Genomic DNA, 27,652 nt, shown 5'->3' on the forward strand with positions numbered 1-27,652 from the left:
AAGGAAGGAAGGAAGGAAGGAAGGAAGGAAGGAAGAAAAGAAAGAAAGAAAGAAAGAAAGAAAGAAAGAAAGAAAGAAAGAAAGAAAGAAAGAAAGAAAGAAAGAAAGAAAGAAAGAAAGAAAGAAAGAAAGAAAGAAAGAGAAAGAAAGAGAAAGAAAGAAAAAGAAAGGAGAGGGGAGGGGAGGAGGAAAGAAAGACAGACCCCATACTCAATGACATGAAAGTATGTCTACTGCTTTTAGTGGCCCCCTACACTCCTTCAAGCAGCCTGCAGGGGGGGAGGGTGTTAATGCATACCATTTCGTTCTTAATGTACTATAAACAGTCACAATGCTAAGTCTCAAGAATCTACTATGTGGATGAATTTGACAGATACAAAGTGAACAAAAGACAAAACCAGATTCTGCTATAAATTAGACTGGAATTTTGTTTCCATGTTCAGCTGGGATTCATGTAAGTTTCCCCAGTACTCTTTAAAAAAAAAAAAAGCTAACTTTTTTTTAAAAGAAAGAAATCTGTTTTCATTTAGAAAGCTGTCCCCCCAAGAGTTCACATTCTGTATAATTTTTTTTACTCAGAACTATCGGTTCTGAAGAAACATAAGTATGATTTTTTTTGGATTCTAAAAAAATAAGTATTTTAAGTCATTGTGTAGTTAGAGAAGAATAGACTACCTACCCAGAACTCTCCCTGCTTGTTATTTTCCTCCATTCCTTTTCCACTTTGTAAAATAACCACAGGTTCACTTGGGAATGACTTTCCAAAACTCTAAGCTGGGGAAGTTTCTAGGGAAATAACCTTCTATCCCCCAAGAGATGGCAATCTACTATGTCATGTTACATAACCCAACCTAACATTGAACCAAATTCTGTTTCATGCTTAAGTGAAGCAACTCACCCATCAAAGACATTGAAACTTTGGAAATAAGAAATGCTACTTCAAAAATTGAGAAAAATATATCCCCTTTCTCAAGCAAAGCAGTTTATGTTGTTATTTGAAAAATCAGAGCTGCCTGTTAATCACACAGCTGTTTTGCAATATTGGCAGTTGATTCATCTCCTGCCAAGGAGAGATGTTAACGAATAGCCTTTCACTTGAGTGACTCTTACAGAGGCTGCCCTCTTTATAATACACAAGTATACACAGATTCACGCACACATACACACACAGATGTTTCATACATACAACTGCCTAAAGCAAATACCCAGCAACACAGATGCACACAGACCTGTAGTGGGTCAGACTACCACCCTTCAGATCAGTCCCATACCAAAAACCCATTCCAGAAGGCAGTGGTCTGTGTAGTGGGACTTTCTGGCTCCAGACAGGCTGCTAGTGTCAGTGGATTCTCTGAATTTCCAGGGACAGGAAACAGATGTTATCATAACTGCTTGAGGGTGGGGAAAATGGTCCTTCCTTAAAAAAAAAGTAGGGATAGGGAGGACCCTGATGGACTTTACTCAGATTTTATGAGCCATCAAATGAAACAGCTGTATAGTTTCAGGGGTTGTTTCCACCTAACAATTGTTAAGCAGCAGGCAATGTTTTATTACATTTTTCCCTTGGTTTTAATGTGTTCTTCCCTTCTGCCTAGACTATAGGCCTTCATTATCATTCTACAAATAGAAGAATATGGAAAGCCTTGTCCTATTTCTTTCTCTGTATTTCTCTGAACTGTTTGTTAGTTAACATTTGGAATGAGGTGCATCATTTCAAGCCATCTTGTCTCAAATTCAATGGGTGCTGGGACCATGCCTAATTTGGAATTTTTGTGTGTGTCCACAGCATTTAATCCAGAGTTTTGAGAATACTGGACACCTGATTAATGTTTGATAAATGAAGGAATAAGAATCTCACCCCTAGAAGCAAACAGATGAGGGAAGTCAAATGGGAAGTAAAAAGGAAACATTGGAAGGGGGAGGATTAGGGAGCGAGGTGGCTCCTAACAAATCATAAGAATCAAAGTTGTATTATGATATCAGTACAACATTGAAGAAGCTACTTCTTTCTTTCATCTGCACCAGGGGGTTCTTAATTTTTGTGTGTGTCATGGACCCCTCTGGAAGTCTGGTGAAGCCTATGAACCCCTTCTCAGAAAAATGTTTTTAAAAGCATAAAATACATTAAATTTCAAAGGAAACCAGTAATATTGAAATATAGATATCAAAATTTTTTAAGAAAATAAGTTTATGGCCCCTAAATTAAGTACCCTTAATCTAACACTCAAGATATTAATCTAGACAATTTTTGACATTTTTTGACCTATATCATATAATTCTTTCAACAAGGTAAAAATGGCAACCTCATCTTTCAAATGACATCGTGATTATTCAAATTCTCACTTAAAATGGGAATCGTTTGGACTCCCATACTGAGTTCCAACCTAAGGATTAATGCTGAACAGTAGTCATCCCCCCCCCATCCTTTTAATTATGATGGTATATACACACCCCACCCCCACCCCAAGGCTGCATTTCTCTCTTGATTCTGAGGAGGCAGATGGCTGGGGTTCATCTTCCCAAAGCAGCACTTTGGAATGCTGGTGGAAGACAATGATAGTCTGCCAAGGCATCACCTGTCCTTGCCTTCAAAAATGAAGGTTTTTCATTCCTTCCTGCCTTCCTTGCTCCCTTGTCAGAAATGAAACGTGATGGGAGAACCTGACTAGGCAACAAATGGCTTCATTTGCTATACTGACCTTGGCGCTTTGTATCATAGTAACCAGAGGTCATAAGTACCAGCTAGTCTAGAAAGATGTCCCCTGAACTAGGCTACAATATCCAACCTGGGCTGTTTGAATTTCTCCCTGTCCTAATCTAGCCAAGCATTTCTATTAGTTCATTTTTTAATTAAATGCTTTGGATCCAAAATGTGTTAATGTTTTTAATACTTCACAGGAAAAAAATCTATCTATAACTCTCTATGTATATCTAGACAGACAAGACAGACAGATAGATAATAGACAGATAGACAGACAGACAGACAGACAGACAGACAGATAGATAGATAGATAGATAGATAGATAGATAGATAGATAGATAGATAGATAGATAGATATGAAACAGATTGCTCTACTGGATAAAAGGCCTGACCCATTCAGTTCAGAATTCTGTGTATACTAAGGGAGGGTTTAATGGGACAGTAGTACTTTGTCTCCATGGCATAGATCTCTAGAGCTGAAGATTTCTCACCCTCAACACTGGATGAAAATCCCTAGCTTCTTTAAGGAATCTGTAGTTGGCTCATCATTTAAATTCCTGACTTGATTGGTGACTACCAACCTAGACCACAACTATTTCAAGAGGGGCCCCAGCCATGCTTCACTTCACTCGTGACTCTAGACCTTCTCCTTTTCACCAGCTGCCATGCCCCTTTGGAGAAACATCTGCCTTGAGGCCCCATGTTCCTGATTGGCGACTGCCTCCCTGGACAATCATTAGTACAGGAGGGAACCCAGCTGTACTCACTCTCACCTCTTCTCCTCCTCCCCTGACCCTTTTCTCCCTTTCCACCTCTCCTTTATGAGCTGTCTTCCACCATTAGAATGCAAATTCCTTGACAGCAGGGATTGTTTGATCATATTTTTTTTTTCTTTTTGCAGGGGGGAAGGCAGGGCAATTGGGGTTAAGTGACTTGCCCAAGGTCACACGGCTAGTAAGTGTTAAGTATCTGAGGCCGCATTTGAACTCAGGTCCTCCTGACTCCAGAGTCAGTGATCTATGCACTGCACCACCTAGCCACTCTGCTTGATTATATTTGTAGCCCTGGCACTGAACACAGCTGGCATATGGTAAGTACATAATAAATTATCTATCATTTTTCTATCTGTATCATCTATCATTTATCCATCTATAATCTATGTATACATATATATATATAATTTATCATTTATCAATCTCTACCACTAGCTACTATTCATCATCTATCTATATATCATTTATCTGCCAACTATTTATCTCTATTATCTACTAACTTTCATTTATCAATCTATCAACTATCTATCGGCTATCTATCTCATCCATGTATCATCTATCAAACATTATTATTGCCATTTGATAAAACTGAGGCAATGGGAATTAAATGACTTGCCTCAGAGGCACAAGGAGCTCACATTTTAGGGGGAAAGGAGCATGCAAACAATGATTTAACTACAAGATTTACATAGTGTAAATGAAATTTAATCTCAGAGGAAAGAAGCTAACTGTGGGAAAAAAAATTCCCCTTGCAGATGGGGGATGGGGAGAATAGAAACAAAGACAGACACTAAAAGACCAGAGAAAGCTGAACATTTCTATCAGTTCATTTTTTAATTAAATGCTCTGGGTCTAATATATGTTCTTTTTTTTTAAATGGGGCAGAGAAAAAAACATATTTCTATACCTAGATAGATAGATAGATAGATAGACAGACAGACAGACAATAAACAGAATGATAGAGAGAAGCAGTGTGACAGAGGGGAAAGTGTTCAATTTGGTATAGGAGGATGCTGATTCAAATCTTACCTCTTCCATGCACTACCTGTGTGACCTTGGGAAAATCACTTGGCTACAGGGTCATCTGTAAAGTGAGAACTATTGGACTGGATAAATCTATGATTCTGTGATCCTCTGAACTGAAAGGTGGCTCAGAAATGAGAGAGAGGAATAGAGACCTCAAGTAGTTCAGGGAGGAAGGTGAGCAGGTCCTTTATGGGGCAGCCAGTCAAACATGAATGGGATTTCAAAGCTACATGGATGGACTTTCTATCAGATCTCACCTTCATCTGCTTCCTAGGTAGAGGCAGCCAAAGCATTAAGGAATAATAATTCTGAGATCCCAGGTGTGTAGGAAATAGTCTTGTTATTTTGAATTTATGATTTTCTAGGTCAGGGACACTAAAATGTATGTTTGGTTTGCATTTTGTTGTTCTTTTGGGGGGAGAGAGTGTGAGTGTGAGTGTGTTTGTGTCTTTTAAAAGAAAATCCCATGATGTTTAAATTTACTGCATACTGAAAAAGCCCTGTTGCTATCCCTCTCCCCTCTAAGGCAGGATATAGGCTCCATAAATCAGCCTTCTCTGTGTGTCGAGCTATAAGGGAAATAAGGAACATGCAAAATTGTAAATCAACTGTAGGTTGTTGAGGCTGTGGTTGGCTGTCATGGCTGCAGGAGAAGCTTAAAGATTAATGATGACCATTTTTATTTTCACTAATCTTCGAGTGAAAGCCAAGATTAAATTCTAGGGGTCTTAAGTAACACCTGTTACTGAAGGAGTCTCTGGCCTAACAATTTTTCTCACCCCATAGAAAGGAGCTCTAGGTTGGGTGTGTTGGTGGGGAGGAGTGAAGATGGATGGATGGAGATGGAAGGAGAGAGGGAGTGGGGGAGAAGCAGCAGCAGCTCTTTCAAAATCTCCCAAAGAACAGGTGCATAGCCTCATCAGGGTGAGGTATGAAGAACAAAGAGCATAAAGAATGAATTGGCCAAATGACCAATGCAGTTTACATTTCAGAAAGCTGAGAACTGATCTTGTGGGGAAAGGAGACTTCAAAGGTCACAATAATGTCTATACACACTAACTCCCATACCTGGCTGAGCAATATTTTCACCTGCAATACGTAGACAAAGGGCAGAGGACCGTCTAACTCAGGGGTGACCACATGTGGCCTTCTAGGTCCTTGGGTACAGCCTTTTGACTGAGTCCAAGTTTTACAGAACAAGTTTGGATTTGGTCAGAGGGACACACTTGAGGACCTAGAGGGCCACATGTGACCTTGAGGCTGCAGGTTCCCCACCTCTGATCTGATATGCAGGCTAGAGGGAAGGAAATATACCCAAAGTTTCTATCCTACTTAAAGTGCAAAGCTCTAATTGCCACACCCTACTTTCCATTAACCTTCCTTGGGCTTTCACAAAGAATGAAAACCATACATAGTCCCAAACACAGTGGGAGGACTCATGAAGTCAATGGAATCTCCAGCCCCTTGGCACCATGGAATGCTCAGGTGGAAGGCATGGGAAGCAGCCAATATTTGCTCCCTGGCAGGATTCTCCAACAGAAACCAAACATGAGTGCTTGGCATATACAAGGAAAACAAATCCAAGGAATGGGAAACTTCTTCATCTGGGCAAGCTGCTATATAGAAACAGGATATAACTAACTCTAGCATGTCAAAGGGACTAATCCTAACCCTACCATACAGCTGGGCATGTACCCTTCCTTTCTGCAAATGGCAGCTGCAGTGGCCTGGAGTGTGCCAACTGCAGGTGGTTTACCAAAGCAGCTGTGACGGGCACCAGCTCTCCCATATGCCTGGAGTATAAACTCAAAAACTATGCATAATGCCAGAGTCGACCTTTGTTCTGCTTAAATTTAAGGGTAATTCTAACAAGATGCTTGAGTAGAGTTCGGGGTTGGAGGTGAGAGGGGGCAGTATCCGATAAAAATTTCCGGAGAACATAGGGGGGTCCTTAGGTGTTCTTGTTAAGTTGTTTTTCATTTATCCCAAAGCCTTGAAGCTTGGGATCATTTCTTATGCTTCTTTGAATCTCCCACAGCAGCCAGAGGCCAACAATAATACTTTGAGAATCCATGATTTCATAGGCCTAAGAATTGCCCCTACTCATGGCAATCTTTCTAAAATGGAGGTGGCAAGTCTTGGCTGTCTAAGACTTAAGAGAAACTGAGTGACTTACCCATGATCATATGGCCAATAAGTGCCATAGAAAGAATTTGAAACCAGATCTTCTGACTTCAAATAAAACATTCTATCCTTGGTGCCAGGCTGCTTCTCAGATCCCTGATCTGTTCAATGAGTGATTGCTCTTAAAGTCCAATTCTGCAGAACTGTAATTACCTAGTATAAATTAAAACAGTGCCCTTTTTTTGGCACTAGGTAGGTCCGGATAATGGCCTTGATTCTCCACTTAGCTCTGAAGGCCAACACCTGACCCATATGAATGCAGATACCCGACTTAAGACAACTACCCCACTAAGGAATTCCAGCTGAAATACTGATAGCAGTGACTCATTGAATCATAGGATAACAAATTTAGAGCAGAAAAGGACTTCAGAGGGCATTTGTCCCCATCTCCTTGTTTTAAACACGGGAAACTGAGACTCAGCCAAGTTGGATGATTTGTTCTGGGTGAGTTTCAAAACTGAGGTTGACATCTATATAGCCCACAAATTAGTCTCAGAACTTATAGGAAGGACCAGTGCGTGTGATATGTTCAAGTAATGGGGGATCGGCACATGCACAGAGAGACAGTAGGCAGCATGGGGCACTCTGGGTATCAACCAGAATCCCTTCATAATCACTCAAAGCATTTGGTGAGATCATGGATACCTTACTTTATCTCATCCTGTCTACCAAATACCTCTGAAAATTCTGAATTTACAAATCCTGATGGTTTTCTCCCTTCCCTTGGGATCAAAAAAAGCCATGACTTTTTCCCAGTAAACTAAAGCCTTGCCTGCTACAAGCCCCAAGGAGACAAAGAGGATCCTAAATAAAGGCTTATTTTTGACAAATGAATCGAGAATTATTTTGAAGCTTCTAAAAAGCCTTGGAATACATATTGAATGATAGCTTGTGCCTTCTTTTATGCCTGACCTGGATTATAGCCTCTTTCACCATGGACCCCTAAGAAAATGTCATCTTTGTTTTCCCCCACTCCCAAAACCTCCTCATTCTCCTGTTTAGATTTAAAGGGACAACCTGTAGATTGTTAAGGCTTTGGTCTTAGAAATCCTTACTAAGAAATGACACAGGGCAATTATTTCCAAGCTAGTTGTGAAATTGTATTTTCTGAATTTCAGTGTGTTTAGTCGATAAGCTACCTAGGTATGAGGGAGAAGGTGTCAAATTAGTATGACATGAAAAAAAAATTGCAAGTTCTTTTTCTTTTGTGTTTTAGATGAAACAGGGACTTGTCAGAAGTATCATATGGCTGAGCTTAGCTACAATAAAATCAATAATAAACTATATACATTTACTTACCCACCAGGTTAAGATTTGTTAGTATATTGATACCTCTGATGATGAAGTTTTTATATGAATATAGCAAATTTCTATTCTCTAATGGTCTAGTGGATCTGTGGAGCAGCATGGCACAGTGGGTAAAGCAGTGGATGAGGAATCAGGCAGACCAAGATTCCAAATCCTGCATTTATTAATGGTGTGACCCTGGACAAATCACTTAACCTCGATTTCTTCAGCTCTAAAATAAGAACTTTGAATGGGGCAGCTAGGTGGCTCAGTGAATAGAGCACCGGCCCTGGAGTCAGGAGGACCCTAGTTCAAATCTGGCCTCAGACACTTGACACAAAAAAAAACTAGCCATGTGACCTTGGGCAAGTCACTTAACCCCAACTGCCCTCCCAAAAAAGCAAAAAATAAAATAAGGACTTTGAACTACATGACCTCCAAGGTTCCTTCCTATTCTAACTCTATGATCCTGTGAGTTTATCAATATGGGTACTCCTTCCAATGATACAAATTTCACCCCATCCCTGCCAGCCGATCCTATGGGAACTTCATCCTTACCATCCCATAAGTTTTCTGTGGATGAGGGAAGATGAAGGATGTATTGGGAGCTTTCTTCATATTCTATTGACATCTCAATGGACCAGATTTCATACCACTTACAAGTATGAACTCATGAATTTCTGTCATTCATTTAATACGGTCAATAGTCATTGAGCACCAGCTACATGTGAGAGGCACAAGCAAGGGATACAAATATGGAGAAGAAAGTATCCTGGCCTTCAAGGAGTTTACAGTCTAGTGGAGCCAAGCCCTGAAAGATAGAAGGGTAAATTATTCTCATTTTAGTTCTAGATAAATGGAAACATCAAGTCTAGTGAAGATGCTAGAATAAATCACTCCAAGGCATATGATTCTTTGCTATGCATTCCTAACCCACTTATTGGAATGGCAACTATTTAGAGCCCTCCTTTGCTATGGTCACAATAGGGAACTGATTTCCAATTCAAGAGGCTGTGGTTGCTTGGACAGATTTGTGTCTCATCAACAATGCAACCCATGGGCTTCTTCTACTGAGTCACCACCCAATACAACATATAATACATCTTTAGTTCCTATAATGTCTTTCCACATGATTTTATCCCCAAATGCTTTACATACTTCACTAAGACAGCTAGAGAATTAAAATAATAAATCATAGCAGAGGGACAGCAAGTGAAGAGGTTTATTCAAGGGAGAGAAAAAAAAAGACAGATTTTCAAGGGAGAGAAAAGATGGAGAGCCCTGCTTTTGTGTGTGTATGGGGGGGGGGGGGGAGGTGGTGGAATGGGAGGGTGGTTAGACCTCTAATAAGCAACTTAGATTTTTTTTTTCAATTTTAGCTCTTTCATTGTTTTTCCAGACTATGTAGCATTAGCCCTCCTCTAATGAAAGGGCATCTGGGCATTTGCACTTCAAAAAGAAGTTTCAGTCTTTCTAAGAAATCTCTTTTTAATATTTAGTGATGAGATTAACTCACAAAAGTAATCTTCCCCTTCCTCACCTCCATGAAAACAAACAAAAAAAAATGTATTTCCTTAGGCCTGAAGGTTTCATCCACTTGGAAGTATTGCTACCACTTTTTTTTTTGGAGGTGGAAGGCAGGGCAATTGGGGTTCAGTGACTTGCCCAAGGTCGTGCAGCTAGTTTTGTGTTAAGTGTCTGAGGCTGGATTTGAACTCAGGTCCTGCTGGCTCCAGGGCCGATGCTCTATTCACTAGCTGCCCCTGCTACCACTTCTTTAAGACCCAGGAATTCAAGAGGTGGAAGGGACCTTGACTGCCATCACCACTAAGTATCAAAGTCACGTCTTCTAAGTCACTATAACAAAGGTAAGAAACAAGCTACCTGCTGGTCACATTTGGCCCAAAACACTTTTGAGTATAGCCTAAACCAGATTAAAATGTAATTGGTAAATATTTAGCAAAATATAATAAAACATTAAAAAATATCAATGTGTGGTTTTCTAAGTCAATATGCAGCCCACAGAAATCCTTATGTATGATTTAGGGGCCATATTTCTATCTGAATTTGACGCCTCTGTACCATAACATACCCAACAAGGAGTCATCCAGCCTTTGCCTGAAGACCTCCAAGGACAGGAACTCTGTCACTTCCAGAGTTGGCCCATTCCCCTTTTGGACAATTCTAATTTAGAAAGTTTTTCCTGACATCAAGCCTAAATGAGCCTCTTTGCAATTTTCCCCATGGTTTCTTGTTCGGCCTTCTGATACCAAAAAGAACAAGCCCAATCCCTCCTTCACAGGACAGATGACAATCCTTCAAATTCTAGAACACAAGCAAACCCACCCAAACCCTGCCAGCCAAATCTTATCTTCTGCAAGTAACACATGCCCAATTCCTTCAGCTGATCCTCCACCCTTCCCAGGAAGGTAATCTGAGGACTATGTGCCTATTTGTTCCACTATTAGTAAATAGTAAAGTCCTGAGAAAAAAACACATCTGCTTCTGCAATTGAGAAAATACAGCTCCCTCCTTTCACTGCAGAAGTAATCAACTATGAACGTGGAATATTACATATACTGTCAGATATGTCAATGTGTTAGTTTTGCCAAACTGCTCCATTTTTCCTTCTTTATTAATAGTTGTTCCAAAGGAAAGCTCACTGGGGAAGGAAGGAGTAAAAACTTTGGAAATTAAGGTGACATAAAAACAAAAAAAAAACAATAAAAATAAATTCCTTCTAGAACTAAATTGACGCTCCTTTCCAGTGTTCAAGGGCCATGTCACAGCGCTTGAAACTTCATCTTCTTATCATTGATGTCACACAGCCACCTACCCATATGAGCAAAAGCACCAAGAAGTGACAGTTTAGAGTTATATTCAAGGAACACAATTCCTTTAGTTGAAGTCCTTTTTACTTGGGAGGTAATGAGAAACTACCGAAGACTGTTTAGCAGAGGTGGTAGGGAACAAAGAGGCTGGAGCTATGCTATGGGAAAATCAATAGGGTGGCATTGTAAATGATGAGTTTTAAAGAAGAGAAACTAGAACAGGGAGTCCTTAAAAGACTAGTCCAAGCAAAACTGAACAAAGGTAGTGACAAATAAAGAGCAAATAAAGAGCAGATAAAAATGACAAATGTTGTGAAAGAAAAATCAGTTAAGACTCAGAGAACAGGTGGAGGAAGAGAGAGGGGGGGATGGATTCACCAAAATTCTGAGGTTTTAGATCTAAATGACAAGACAACAAAGATGGTCAAACAATTAATGGACTCAAGGAAACCCGGAAAATGGGCAGCTTTTAGAGTGTGATGCAATGGAAAGTTTTGGATTTGGAAGAAAAGGACTTGGAGTCAAATGCCAGTTCTGTCACTTATTACCCTGTGTAACTTTGAATAAATCGCTTCCTTTCTTCTTTGGGCCTCAGATTTCTTGCCTGTAAAATGAGAAGGTTGGAATGGATAACATCTCAGTTCCCTTCTACCTCCTAATCTATCTTATGATTCTAGTTTCATTTCCTATATGTTGATAGTGTCTGCAGGAAATCAAGGTGGAAGTAGGTGGTAGGCAAATGGAAATTCAGGTCTAGAGTCAGGATATAGAGAGGTCAGATTCACAGTTATGGATTTTGGAATAATTTATATATAAGACATAGTGTTAAGCCATGAAATAGACACGATCACCAAGAGAAAGAATATAGAGAGCAAAGGAAAGAAGCATTAAATAAGTGGTAGGAGGAAGATAAAGAAAGAATAAGTCAAGGGAGAGGAATCAGGCGAGAACAACATCATTAAAGTCAAGGGAGGAGGGGAATATTAACATTAATACCAATAGTAATAGCTAACATTTATATGGCAGCTAAATGAAGCAGCCAGATAGAGCACTAGGCCTGGAGTCAGAAAAACCTGAGTTCAAATTTTACCTCAAACACACTTCACTAGCTGTGTGACCCTGGGCAAATCACTTAATCCTATTTGCCTCAGTTTCCTCATCTGTAAAATGAGCTGGAGAAAGAAATGGCAACCCACTCCAGTATCTTTTTTTACAATTTATTTATTTTAGTTTTCAACATTCACGTTTATAAATTTTAAATTTTCTCCCTCCCTTCACCCCTGCAATCTGATATAAGCTCTACACATACACTCCTCTTAAACACATTTTCACATTAGTCATGTTGCATAGAAGAATTATAATGAATGGGAGAAACCATGAGAAACAAAACAAAACAAAAAAGAAAACAGTCTGCTTTGCTCTGTATTCTGACTCCATGGTTCTTTCTCTGGAAGTGGATGGCATTTTCCATCATGAGTCTTTTGGAATTGTTTTAGGTCTTTGCATTGCTAAGAAGAGCCAAGTCTATGAAAGTTAGTCATCACATACTGCCACTCCAGTATCTTTGCTAAGAAAACCCCAAATGGGGTCACGACAAAATGACTGAACAACAAAAACATTTATATATCGCTTTAAGGTTTACAAAGTATTTTACATATTTTGTTTCATTGGTATTGACATTGACTCTGTGAGAGAGCTCTTCATTTCACAGTTGATGAAAGTGGAGCTGAATGAACTTAAATCATCGTCAGGGGTTATACAGCTAGTAAGAATTCAGACCCTGGCCTTTCTGTCTTCCATTCTATTCACTGTGCCAGTTAGTTTCCTTAAGATTCTGCAATGGAGTCATGTTAAATGTTGCCAAGAGATCAAGGAGGATGAGGCCTAAGGAAAAGCTTAAACTCTAGTATCTGATTTTGGTTACCTTCAATGAGCAATTTTAGTTAACATGGTAGAGATAGAAGCCAGACCCCAAGAAGCTGAGGAGTGAAGGATGAGTGAGGAAGGGGGATCAAAGATATTCTTTGTTCCTATGTTTGGCCGTGAAAGGAAGGAGAGGAATCTGACAGTAGCTAAAAATGGCAGAAGGCTCAAGAGAAGTTTTTCTTTGAACAGGGGAAATTAATATTTCTGTGCATGAAACTAAGGAGTCAATGAAGAGAGAGGAAGATTGAAACCAACAGGAAAAAGGAAACTGGAATGATTAACATGCAGATCTCAAAGAGGAAAAGAGGGAGTAGAAAGAGGATCACGAGTGAAAGGTGTAGGCTTGAAAGAAGAATCTTTATTTTAATTTTTCCCCTAGGATTGGTTTTTATTATTCAATGGGTTAGTGAATCGGTTCAATTTTGTATCATCTGAAAATCTGATAAGCAAACAAACCCCATTTGCCCTCATGCCTAAATCATTTATTAAAATGTCCAACAGATCAGAGCCAAGAAACAGACCTTGTGATATTCCACCAGAGGAATCCCTCAGTACTCTTAAAGTCTGGTCATTCAACCAGCCAGAAATTCACTTATCAGAGCCAGCTTCAAAAAACCACATTTCTCCATTATGTCCACAAGAATATAATGAGAAAGTTCATCAAGAGACTTGCTGAAATCCAGACATGCCATATTTATAACATTAGAAAATTCTTCAACCACTTAATGGGCTACTTTCTTCAATATCTTTTGGAAATATTTTCATTTCACAGCACAGAAAGGGGAGGGGGTAAGAACATCTATAACCACCAACTTACTACATTTTTATTATTACTCCCTGAGCCACAGTTTAATTGTCATTACTGTGACCAAACGGGTCTTGGGGAATAGTGAGGCAGGATCTATAAAATGCTTTGTGATGTGAGGAAAGCATGGCGAAAACCACTGAAAAGTATTTCGTACAAAATGGCAGCAGCTTGGTACAGTGGAAAGCATACTAGGATTTGGAGCATCAAAGGATCTGGATTCAAATCTCAGGTAGTATCTCTATATCATGAGCAGATCATGTGACCTCTCTTAGCCTTGGTTTCTTCATGCATAAAAGGAGAGGGTTGGACTAGATAACCTCTATCTATGTCCCTTCTATCTCTAAATCTCTGCTCTAGGAGCAGTCTTCCATTTCCTTCCACCTGCTCTCCAAGAATATCATGCTCCCACCCCCAAGCCGGGTATCCTTTGTCCACCACTCCCTTTCAGCTTCTTTTTGTATATTGTCTTCCATTAGATTGTAAGTATGTGTGTGTGTGTCCAGTGCTTAGCACCTTGCCTGACATAGTACAGGCACTTAACAGATGCTTATTGACCACTGACTAAATAGTCAGAGCAATAGTCACTGCAATAGAACTTCAGTGAACTCGCCAGCGAGGGCTTGTGTGGTGGGAGCAATGTTCTAGCCCCACCACATGCAGTCGGGTCAGTTTTTCCTTAACAGGCATCAAGACTATCCTTTGGATTTAATTGGCTCAGGTGACAAGACTTAAGCTACAAAAAGCTAAAAAAGACTTTTGCATACAAAAAGCCACAAGACAAACACTGATGCTTGGTCAGCACAGCACCACGATACAGAAGAAGGAGAGCCGTGCTCAGAATCAATGTGGTGTCCTGGCTGGATAGCCTTGTTAGAGATCCTTCTTCTGCCTTGGCTAAATGTTCCATGGGGGCCTCATTTTGTTCCAATGTAGATCCAAAAGTACCAAGACCATCTTGAGTTAGGACCTAGCTAATAATAATATAACTATAATTATAAGCTATGATGTGATATAAAATAATATAGGATATGATGTGATATCTATAAGCTATGATAATAAATATAATAATGAATGTTATTATTATTATATAGTGTTTACTATGTGTTAGGGTCACATGGCTGAGGGCATCTAGGTGGTACAGTAGATAAGTAGATAAGATAAGATAAGGGCCTGGAGTCAAGAAGCTTCGTCTTCCTGAGTTCAAATCTGGCCTCAGACACTTACTAGCTGTGTGACCCTGGGCGAGTCACTTAACCCTATTAGTTTCTTTCATCTGTTAACATGAACTGGAGAAGGAAATGACAAACCACTGTAGCATCTTGCCCAAAAAAACACCAAATGGGGTCACGAAAAGTAGGATATGACCAACACAAATGAACAACAGCATGTGCTAGAAACTGTGCTAAGTGCTTTACAAATACTATCTCATTTGATCCTCACAACAACTCTGGGAGGTAGGTGCTATTATTATCCCCATTTTACAGATGGGAAAACTGAGGCAAAAGAAGGTTAAGTGACTTGCCCAGGATCACACAGCTAGTAGGTGCCTAAGACCAGATTTGAACTCATGTTTTCCTGACTCAAGGTCCAGATCTCTATCTACGATAGCACCTAGCTAGGAAATAAAACTCAACTGCCAGTATTGTGATTCAAAATGTAATGTCATTCAAAAGCTTTTATTAAGCACCTACTGTGTACTAAGCATAGTTCTAGAAGCCACGTAGGTGCAAAGAATAAAGCAAACTAGCTTTGACCATAGTTTTGATTTTTGCTCATAAATAGGGGTCAAACAAGGAAAGCAAAGTTTGGGGGAAAGACAGATGATTCAAAAGGTGGGCTGCTTTAACCAACCTCCTGAATCATTCCCCTCTCTCCTTTTTAACCCCCCCACCAACCCCAACACACACATACATACATATATACATGAGTTGGGAAAAAAAATCTTTCAAAACTCACAAAGAGGGCTTGAAAGTTATGCTTTCAGATTATTTGACAGTTAGGAACTAGGGTCGCCCAGGCTGACTTCAATAGCTGTGCATTCAAAACTCCACTGGGCAGCTATGAATTAAGTTTTTTAACCTGGGTGAAGCTGGGCAAATTACTCCCAGATGCTGTGGACTGATTGCCAGCACTCCAACTGGCAATCAGTCAGGCAAAGGATGGGTTTAATCCTAGAATGCCCCCATTCTGCACATTTGCCTGTAGCATGAGAAGGGGAGGGGGCTGCAAACACTGGCTGTTTTTATTAACCTGGATCACCAGCAAGATCCAGCTAGTTCCAAGACATGAATGGCATTTCTGTTACAGGCTGGACATCAAAGGCTTACACATATGTTTACCCAAATCTTGAAACAGAGGGGACTTGGAGGTCGCTGGCGTCAGCCATTAGATATTCCTAAGGATCTTATGGGCATCAATTTGCCAAGTTTATAGGATTCAAAAGGGGAGGGTGGGGGGAGAGTAATATTAGAGACCATGTTGCTGCCACTTTCCCTTACATGGCCTCCTACCAGTCCCTTAAGCAATAAGGGATGCTTTTTTATGCCACAAACACCCCAAGTTGTTTTCCTTTGGGTTTGCAATCTGATGAAATTGATGTCTTTGGCTACTGCTCTATGTTCCTTTCACATTGACACCTATGGATGTTTAAAGGGTAACTGATCCATGTGGCTGCAATTCCTCTATAACTAAAGATTTCTAGATATCTCATCAATATGCATGAGTAGGAAAGGAGTTTTCTTTTCTAAGAAACCCTTTTTCTAAGAAAAACTGAGCTCTAACCAGCCAAGAACAAACCTGAAACCTTACATGTTGGATGTTTGCTTCCAAAGGCAAATCTTCTCAAGAGACAAATGCTGCCTATCCAACCAGAGGATTTGGTGATGGCTACTCAGTCTGGGAAGGAATGGGAAGGAGATAGGGTGCTGCAGCAGAAAAAATTATGGGATCTGAAGGCAGAGGACGAATGCTAGAACCGACACAACCACCTGAGCAATATTGGAGAGATCATTTAACCATGCTGCATCTCACTTGTTTCATCTGTAAAATTAAAGGAGTGAACTAACTGACCTCTAAGGAATCTTCTGACTCCATATCTATGCTTTATGAGAAGACGCATAATGGGAGGGATAAGTAGACTTTAAAAATGGGGGGAGGGGGGAAATGGTGGGGAAATGGCAGAAATACTTAGTCTCAGGCAAAGGATGAGTATATAGGAAAGAATTGGGGAGGGCAAGAGAAGCAAGGAAGTAGTCAATATGGAAATCAGCTTCTAATTCAGCCAACATGTATTGAGCCCCTACTAGAAAGGTTGTCTGATTCAGTGGAAGATGGCCAGGGGGATGGGTTCAATTCAGGTTCTGCCATTTACTACTCATGTGACATTAGGTATGTCACTTCTCCGGCCTCAGCTATAAAATGAGGGAATCAGACTCATTCTCTGAGGTCTCTTCCAGTTCTAAATCTGAAACTGTAAGATAAAGTGTAGCATGGAGTTTATGGTCCTGTATAGGGATGTTACAAAATCAGACTGGGAGAATAAGAGAAGCCATCCTTTGGCTAACTTCTAAACCAGCCCTAATCTCTGAATGGGTGTTGCCTCAATCAAAGTGAGTACTTGAAAAGACCTCAACTTAAAAAGGCCAAGGTCTCCCACTGCATCCTGGGCCATCTCTAGTTGTCCTGATCTATATCTGGTCACTGGACCCAGATGGCTCTCAAGGAGAAAGCAAGGCTGATAACTTTGCACTGCCCTCCCTCGCTTAAATCCAATTTATTTGCAAGTCATGACATCACCTTCCTGATGTCATGGTCCTCTTCGAGAATGAAGGACAAACCACAACCACACAACACAATCACAATGACAAAATAAGACATAAAACAAAATAATGCATTATAAGGGAAGCACTTTCAATGAATCCAAACTTTGCTGCAATAAAAATACTATGGAATTTTTTTTTCCTTTAACACCAATATTCTCCTAGTGATCATATACTAAGGGAGGAATTAGAGGATGGAGGGAGGGAGGGAGGGAAGATCTGCCAAGCATTGAGGGATACAAAAATAAAAATTGCTCCCTTATTTTGAGGAGCTTATAGTCTAGTAAGAGCAGACAAAACAGGAGCCAGAGGAAGGCCACCAGAACCTTGGGTATATCATAAAGGAAGGATTTCTAGAAAGACTTGGGCTAGTATTACAGAAGACAAAAAGGCACGGATATAGTCTAACACCAGTAAGGAGATCAACAAGGCACAGAAACACAATTTCATATTCGTCTTTGGTGAGGAAGCCTTGGATATTTTTATGGTGATGGATATTGTCAGTGTTCACCATTCTATTGCATGGGCTTGTCTTCCTCCATCACCAGAATACACTTCCTCCTCACCTTCACCTCTTACAGTCTCTCATTTCCTTCACAGTTCATCTCAGGTGCTGCCTCCAACATCAAAACCCTCTTCTTATCCCCCAAATTGTTAGTGTTTCCCCCTTTCTCAAATTATATTGTATTTCATGATATTAAACATAATCCATTATTATATATAATCCAATATGATTAAATATCATATAATTTTCTGAAATTATGTGATATTAATATCCCCCCAGCTTTATTCCCATGATTCTATATAGATTAAGCTCTTTGAAGGCAGAGACTTTTTTTTTGGGTAATTGTTTTGTTTTATATCCCCAGCGCCAAACAATGTGCTTTTCATAGAGACAGATATGAAAAATATATATTATATTCATTATATCTCTTTAAAGGGACCTATCATGTTCGTCACAGTAGATTGACTTCATCAGTTTTTCACACAGGAACATGAGATGTCCTAAGGGTAAATGACTTGCCTAAGGTCATACATTCAGGATATGTCAAAGTTGGGGCCTGAACCTAGTTCTTCCTGGCCTTCCTTCATTTGTTCAGAGTAAGTAGGTGGTGCAGGGGATACAGTGTCAGGAAGCCCTGAGTTCAAATTTGGCCTCTGTCTGATACATCCTAGCTACATGGCGTTTGGAGAGTCATTTAACTCCTATTTGCCTTAGTTTCCTCATCGGTAAAACAGGAACAGATAACAGCACCTATCTGTCAAGGTTTTTGTAAGGATCAAATGAGATAAGTGCAAAGCATGTAGCACTGTGTCCAACACACAGCAAGCAACTATATAAATCTTAGTTGCTATTACTTATTCTTATTCTTATTTAAGGCTAGTGCTCTATACCAGGGCTTCTTAAACTTTTTCCACTTGGGACACCTTTCCACTTTCCACAGCTGTGGTTGGCACCATATGGCCTGAGGGCACGCCAGAGCAAAGTGTGCCTGCTTTGTGTTCAGAACCAAGGCTGCAATGAAGGTGCAGGATGCAACACAGGCCAGTGCCTCCAGAAACACCTCTGATTCATTACTGCTTGAGTTTTAATTAATTTTTGGTCGTTGCACATTCAGAAACCTTTCACTGTTGTCAAATTTTTCATGACCCCGTATGGGGTCACTCCCCACAGTTTAAGAAGCGCTGCAGCCCCTGCCTCTCCAGACTTTCACGTAGTAGGAACTTTATAAATGTGTGAGGAACTGGATGATTTACAAGGAGACAGGTAAGTTGTTGAGAGTTAGGTGCTCAGCCCTCCTATTCCCTTTGGGAACTGAAAGGAACAGTCCCACAGTAGAGGCCTTCCTGAGGTTTTACAGAAAGGCACTGTTACTGGACCATGGCAGACAGAGAGCTTTTGGTGTATAGGATTCTTAATAAAGAGAATTAGTTGTACCCAGAGTAAACACTGTTTACTGGGGCTAGCTGCTGCCTCAGCCATGGAAATGACTTTTTTTAGGACAGAACTCTTCTGAGACTATCTCGACTGTCAGGATTTTGCCTGTAAAAATGCAAACACAGCTAAACCCTGCCAAGTGGGGGCCCCATAAGGTGGCTCACAGAAAAAGCTATAAGCTTTACAATTAGATCTTGAGATTCAAGAGCTTTTGTGTTCTTAGTGCCACTTTGCCCCAACCCACTGGGTCAGGGGGTTGATTCCCCAACTCCCTCCAGCTTCAAAAGGACAAAGGGAAAATCAATTAGATAATTGCCCTGCTCAGGTTCCTTGGAGAAAGCTGTTATGTAAATTCTCTTGGGGGAGGGGGGGGCCTTAGAAAGAGAAGGTGGAAGAAGCCATGGAAAGCATGCAGGGAGAGAAAAGAATAAGGCCAGCCCCTACAAATAGAAGCCTTTTGGATGCGGGTAAAAAGAATCAGTGAAGGGAAGCAAGGCAGATCTTGTCAGGAAAGGGAAAAACACCAAGCTAAGCAAATCGATACCCAAGGAAGTGAATTGAGGAGTGCCCCTGAATGGACTGGGATTCTAGAACTCACCTTTATACCTCTCTTTCTTTATCAAGGGAACCCAAGCCCAGGCTTGCACATTTATGAAATAGCATACAAAAGATATTTTTTTTAAAGTAAAAAAAAAGAGGCTGCGCTCTCTTGGCTTCTCAGAGGAGGGGAATGCTGCTCTCAGATAAAGTGAAATGGAATCACATAATAATAGAGAGCTTCAAGGTTTGCAAAGCACTTTATGAATACCGTCCCATTTTCTCCTCTCAACAACCCTGGGAGGTAGGTGATGTTATTATCCCCATTTGACAGATGAGAAAACAGAGGTTGAAAGAGACTAAGTGACTTGCCCAGGGTCACACAGTGTGTGTCTAAGGCAAGATTTGAACTCAGGTCTTCCTGATTCCAGGTCCAGCATTCTACCTCACTTACCCTGTAAAGTACCAAAACAGAATTTAATAACATAAAAAGGCCAAGGAGAGAGAGCCAGATTGCAGTGAGAAAGACACGAGTTCAAAGTCTACCTCTGACACAATATGATAGCTAAATTTGAATAGGGTTTTAAGGTTTACAAAGGACTTTATATCATTTGATCATCAAGCTTCCTGTGAGGCTGCTACTACTACTATTATTTATTTAATTATTTATTTAATTATTATTAATAATATACTACTATTTTGCCCATAGGAGAACCAAAGCTGGAAAAGGTGATGTGGATTGCCCAGAGTCAATGTCAACATAAATGTCAAAGGCAGAATTTAAACCAGTGTGTCCCTGACTCCAAGCCCAGCAATATATCTGCTCTCCCAATCAACGGTGGCACCATGGGGAAGCTGAAGAGTACCTGCTGAGCTTCACTGGTAGAGGGGGGTTCCTCACCACAAAACGCCAATTACAATCTCAACGAAATCATAGTTCAGGTTTTTAAAACTTGAGCCAATATCAAGGGAACATACTATAAATAAAGAAACTGAAGAGAGGAAGCAATATGAAAATGTCAAAGCCTAGTAACAGCAAAGGGTCTTTGAGCTGATGTTCTTTAAAAACTGGCAAATAAAAAATATTTAAAGAAATTTACTAAAAATCAACAAACTATCCTAGAAAAGTTTACTTGAAAATTTAATCTCAATTACATGCAAATTTATGTTCTTAGAAGAAAGTGGAATTTTTAACACAGCAAAAACAAAAAAACCTAACAACACACAAGCCAAAAGGTAACAATAAATGGCAGTACTTTTAGCTTATATTTGTTAATCAATTACTATTCCATCCCAGAAGGGGATGGGATACACCTGGAATTCTAGAGGGAGTCTTGGGTACTAAAAAACTTTTTTTAATTTTAAAAAAAATTAAAGGTTTGAAAAATTGGATAAAGTTCAAAGGAGAACAACAGGCAAGACAGGGTTTTTAGGAATAAAAGAGAAGTTAAGGGGCTGTGGAGACTAAGACTTAAGTACAGTTAGGTTCACAAGCCTAAGTTCAGGTGGAGAGAGATATGATAAATTGACACAAAATATTTTACAAGGGGACTACTATTAATCACTTATTAAGACAAAAGAGAAAAATAATGGCCAAAAATCAGACTAAAACATTTTGGGGGCAAAATATCAGCTGTTTGAGTTCCCTTTGGGCCTCAGTTTGCTCATTTGTAAAGCAGGAGTTGAACTTGACCTCTAAAGAAATAATCAACGAAGACAATCAACCAGCAGAGACCCACTAGTTATACAAGACCCTAGGACCTCACTTTCTCTCATACTGATTCTGTCTTGGCTGCCTGGACTCCTCCTCTCCATTGGGCAATGCCCAGCACCTGGGGATTTGGTACATACTGGGTCAATTCATTGAGCTTGTTTTCCTTCCAGCAGTGAATGAGTTTCTCTCTAATGACATGCACCCTTAAGGTACTCTTTTTTTGAGCACAGACATAGAGTAGAACACAGAAATGTACTAGAGGGAGGGAGAAGCTGCTAAAAATAAGATCCCATTCTTAGTTTCTTCTGGCCTACACAATATAGCCTTGCTATCACTCACGATTACACCACATGCACCTATCAGAACCCAAGGGCATCAGCACTTCAATGGGAAACAGCAGGTCCTGTTTTTCTACTAGATTACAGAGAAATCGGCATGGGCCCAACAAGAGTGGAGTTTGTGTGAACACGGGGCTCTGACTACATCAAGTTTCAAGCTGCTTTTGTCCCAACAACTGATGTCTCAACACCCAACAGAGAGTTAATCTGATGAGACAGAATCAGGTACATTTTACAAGCTTGTGTACAAATTGGTTGTTTTAGCTAATTTTGAAACCCTTGTTCTGAACTCAAATTGGCAGGCTAAATGCTCTCTACTTTCTCATTTTCACCATGAATAAATAACACAAAAGGCAGAATCAATAAAAGGATGGAATGCTATCAGAAGCTTCATTTTATTTCAAGGATTCCAAGAAATCCAACGTGAAAACATGGTTCTAAAAACCATCTCCCAACCACTCCACTTAAAACCCAGAATTCACTACATTTGGAAAGGCTTATCACCATGTTGGCAAGAGGGTAGAAGGAATTTTAGGCCAAGACCATCTTCTAAGTTAGAGAGGGACTGGCTTTGGTGTCAAAATCACAAATCCTGCAGGAATTCAAGTATTAGATTTTTCAGGGTATTTCACTGATTTCATTGTCAATGAGTCTCACTCTTATACTTAATGTTGTTCCTATTCTCCCTTCCCATTGACCAATAAAATGTAAATTCCTTGAGGACAGTAACCATTGCTTAATAAATTGGAGAAATGGACTAAAATTCCCCGCATTTGCAAAGTACTTTACATGGAAAACTATGTCCACGAAAATCTTTCAACCAATGTGTAAAATCACTATCCTGATTTTATAACTGTTTATTGGAATCATCTCAAGGAAATTTCTCCATTGGGAAACATCATGATTCTACAACCAGCTATGCATGGGTCCCTCAGTCAACCTGTGAATCCAGAAGAATTTAGAGTTAATCAGCCACTGCCAATACATTCCTTTTTATTTTCTGTTGTCTTTTTTTTTTTTGCTTACGCTTGTTCATTTGAATTAGGGTGCTATAGCAAAGGAGCTCAAAATGATGTTGGCAAAACACCATGACACCATTGTAGAAAGTGGTGGAAAACACTATTTTCAAAATTTGTCACAGGAGATTCAAAGAGGTATTGGACATATCATGAAATCATTCATCCCTCACTAATGGTTCAAGATTAGGATTCCCATTTTAAAAATTTAGAAAATGAGCTGTAGAAAGGTTTGCTTAGTATTTTTTTCAGGGTAAAAAGAATAAAAACATTAAGAAAAATATGGAAAATGAGATTAGATCTTTCACTCTATGGCATATGGCTAATGGCTGAACAGTCCTTGCTATACCCCCGTTAGAATATCGCTTTTTGCAGATTTCTGTTTCTCTCCCTCAGCCCCCATTGTGCTCTCCATTTATTCATTCATTCATCATATTCCAAGATAATGATAATTATGATGATAACTAACATTTCTATGGCACTACAAGATTTGCAAAGTGTTTTACATCTCCTTTTATCCTCACAACAATTATGTGAAGTAAATATTATTATCCCCGTTTTAAATGGGGAAACTGAGGCTGGGAGAAGTTAAAAGACTTGCCCAGGTCACAGGAACTTTATCTAATGTCTGAGGCAAGAATCCAATTCAGGTCTCCCTAACTCCCAGACCAGCACTCGATCCACTATGCCACGCAAATGAACAGACCAATCCTGTCATTTTACAGTTGAGAAAACTGAGGTTTAAAGAATTTGAGTAAATTGGCCAAGACCACAAACACAGTAAGAATCAAGGCCAGAATCAAGATGCTTCTTCTGATTCAAAATCCAGTGTTCTTCCATAAGTTCTTTTCTTGTTTTAATATATTTATTTAATGTCTATCATGCAGAAGACACTGTGCCAGACAAACATTCCTAGTCTTCCACTGACAGTGGTTCTCGCTCAGAAGGTGGAACTGAATGTCAGATCTTGTCATTAAATGTCTTCCTGGATTCTGGATTTAGCTATGCTCCAAGTCAAATCATTGGATCACAGATTTAGACCTTAGAGGTTGTCCAGTCTCTCTTCATTTTACAGATGAGAATACTGAGGCCCAGAAATGTTCAATGTCTTTTCCAGAGTCTCACAGGTAGTATCAAATACGTCATTATAGCTCTGGGGTATTTAATGATGTTCTCAGCACCTACAATGATGCACAGCTCATCTGTCCGTCAAACAGACCAGATAACAAACGTGTTGTCCTTGTTTCCTAATCATGTGTTATGTGTGAAACACATTCTACTGTCATACAAAATGTGTTTGTTTTCTTTTCTCCTCACTGGCATCAAGCAGGAGAAACTAAAAGAGAGGAGGAGAGGCTTGATCCTCAAAGATTCCCAAAAAAATGCTCCAAAATTTAATAGGACATCTTTTTGTTGTTGAGTTAGTTCAGTCCAGTAGGGTCCGACTCTCTGTGACCCCATTTGGAATTTTCTTGGAAGAGATACTGGAGTGGTTTTGCCATTTCCTTCTCCAGATCATCTTACAGATGAGGAAATTGAGGCAAACAGGGTTAAGTGACTTGCCCAGGGTCACACAGCTAGTAAGTGTTTGGGACCAAATTTGAATTCAGGAAGATAAGTCTTCCTGACTCCAGCCTAGCACTCTATACACTGCTCCACCTGGCTGCCTCAGACATCTTACTTTTTCTGACCTTGACCCCCCACTCTGATCCAGTCTTACCAATTCCTAGCCACTATCAACACAGAACAGCTCTTTAGTTCAGCTAATGATAATGTCTCCTCCAGACTGCACTTAGATCACTGACGGGATAAACACATCTGCTGGATTTAACAAATGGATTCAAGCAGATGAGATACATCCCTGACTCTGAGGTGAACTTTGGGCAGAACCTTGGTCAAGTCATTTCACTTCTGTGCATTGCTTCACACCTGGCAAGAAGAAATGTGTTTATTGGGGCAGTTAGGTGGCACAGTGAATAGAGCACCCACCCCGGAGTCAGGAGGACCTGAGTTCAAATCGCCTCAGACACTTAACACTGTAACTTTGGGCAAGTCACTTAACCCCAATTGCCCTGCCCTTCCCCTCCAAAAAGATTTTTTTTAATGTGTTTATTTTCATTTATTCCCTCCCCAGGGAGGGGTGATGCCCGAGTTTTAATGATCTGAGGGCACTCAACACTTGTGGGATTAAAGGCTCTGAATAAATACCATGTATGACCCTTTTCAAATGGCACGCTTCCCCACGGTTGATGGTAAGCCTTTTGAGCACATGCCATATGCTATCAATGCCTCACTCTGCGAAGGACCGAGCACACTGTCAGAACTCACCAAATAATAAGGAGTCCATCAGGATTTACCAGCCCTCGAGAGCCTCATCTAACAAGCCCTGACAATTGAGAACTCAGCAGGCTGGTTTCCCATCAGCTTAAGTGCTCTGTCTCACACTGAAAGCATCTTAGCCTTCCCAGTTTCCCCACCTCTCCTGGATGGCTGGGCACCTTCCCCACTCTCTCCTCCCCAGCCTTCAGCAAATCCTCCGGGTCAAGGGTCACTGTTTTCACCCAGGCCTGTTTGTCCAGACAAAAGAAGAGACTTAGGGGAAGATCCCTGGCAACCAGTCACTTCTCCATTCTTTTGTTTGCTTTCTTGTAAAACCTCCCGGATTAATGTAAAGTCTGTACTCAATCAAGCCCTTTGTTTTCTATTCAGCAATTCTCCAACCTGTTCCTTTGTAGTTACCCAGTTTGCCCAGGAGTTTAGCAATCTATTGTTCAGCCCTACTCCAGGATTGTCAGCTGCTGGTGGCAGCTTCAGAGAGCGGACAGAGGCAAAACTGCAACAGAAAGCAGAGCTGCCCTTGCATTCCACCTCTGGTACCCTGGGATCCCCCCTGGCTGGGGTACCATCCGCAAGCTGCTGCATTCTGGTCAACTGAGGACACCCCCAGTGGCACTCACCTCCCAGGGATGCTGAGAGGATGGGAAGAGACGTTTTTACATATACATAGGTATGTTAAGATAATCACATATGTTGTTGTTCACCCTTTGTACTCAAACAGGACCAATGACATTACCATGTAGGGGAAAGGGAATGGAATAAATATTTATGAAGCTCCTACTATATGCCAGGTACTGTGCTAAGTACTTTACAAATATCTCACAACAACCCTTGGGAGGTAAGTCCTATTACCCCCACTTTACAGTTGAGGGAACTAAGACAGGCAAAGGTTAAGTGACTTGTCCAAGGTCACATAGTAAGGTCTGAGAACAGATACACACACACACACATAATGTTTTATAACCATTACAGCATTAATAGTTCAGACTTATGATCTCATTGATATGAACTCTGTGTGAAGAAATAATAATAACAATACACATATACGCATATCTATGCAACAACACATATACATACACACATAAAAATAATAGCAATTATTATAAATTATAGTATTTTATACAAAATTATATAAAATATGAAAAACAATGATATTACTTAACCCCAATTGCCCTGCCTTCCCCCCTCCAGAAAAAAAAAAGAAAAAATGATATTTATATAGCATTAAGGCTTACAACGCACTTTACAAATATCTCGCTTTATGCTCACAACCACCTTGGGAGGAGGTGTTGTTATTATCCCCATTTTACAGATGAGGAAATTAAGGCAAAGTGACTTGCCCAAGGTCACAGGATGTAAGGTTACAAGTATCTAAGGACAGATTTGAATTCAGGTCTGCCTGACACCAGGTGCATTGCTCTATCCATTGAGCTACCTAGCTGTCAAAAAAAAGGAAAATCCCTTTACCTTAACAGGTAAGCAATAAAATAGTCCAGACCTATGATGTCATTGGTGTAAACTCTGGGTAAGGAAATAACAACAATAACAACAACAACAATAATAATAATTCCTATACTACTTCATGTGTATATAATAGATTGTGTAGGTATGTGTATATGTATGTATGCATGGATGCATGGATGTGGGTATACGTGGGGCAGTGGATAGAATGCTGGTCCTGGAGTCAGGAAGACTCGCCTTCCTAAGTTCAAATCTGGCCTGAAACACTTGCTGTTGACTGTAACCCTGTTTACCTCAGTTTCCTCATCTGTAAAATGATCTGGAGAAGGAAACACTCCTAATATTTCTGCCAAGAAAACCCCAAACGGGACCACAAAGAGTCAGACACGACTGAAAATGACTCAACAACAATATGTGTGTTTTATTATGCATCATCAATATCATCAATCATCATTTCTTCTATTAGCCACAATTTTCTATGTGGCATTCCCCCATAAACTCTTCTATCCATTAGATACCATGCTGAGACTCGAGACGCTCTGTCTTTGTTTCTCACGAAGCTTGGCTTCTCTGCTCAGGGGGGCTAAGCAACATTCACGTATCTTTGTTCACAAAGTTTCAAGCCCATAACTCATACCACCTATGGCTGCTGAATATATATACATCCTTACTCCACCCTTCCCCCCTCAGAGTTGACCTACATGTACAAGGGGCAGTGGCACAATAGCACAAAACAGAAACAATTCCTTCCACAGAGTCCACTTGCCCCTCAAGCCAATGCCCTTGCCATTCCCTGCTGCCCCTCTGCTTTCCACACCTGCTGAATACCACCCCTCCTCTTCCAATGGCCACCATATTCAAGGAGAACAAGAAATGCTGTGTAACATTTCCTAGGGATATGTCAGAAAATTGTTAAATTTTTCCAAATATGATTTAGAAAAGGTGTAAGAACAAAG

The 27,652-nt window shown here is 40.2% G+C and overlaps 1 protein-coding gene across 1 annotated transcript in view; it reads right to left on the reverse strand.

Annotated features, from left to right (window-relative positions):
- KIF26B (kinesin family member 26B) overlaps positions 1 to 27,652 on the reverse strand; it is a 628,846-nt gene that overhangs the window by 306,431 nt on the left and 294,763 nt on the right. The window lies entirely within an intron of this gene.

This window comes from Petaurus breviceps, unplaced genomic scaffold (genome assembly GCF_028583685.1).
Source record: "Petaurus breviceps papuanus isolate PSGF00001 unplaced genomic scaffold, PetGlider_PUasm1.0 90778, whole genome shotgun sequence".
Taxonomy (NCBI): Eukaryota; Metazoa; Chordata; class Mammalia; order Diprotodontia; family Petauridae; genus Petaurus; species Petaurus breviceps.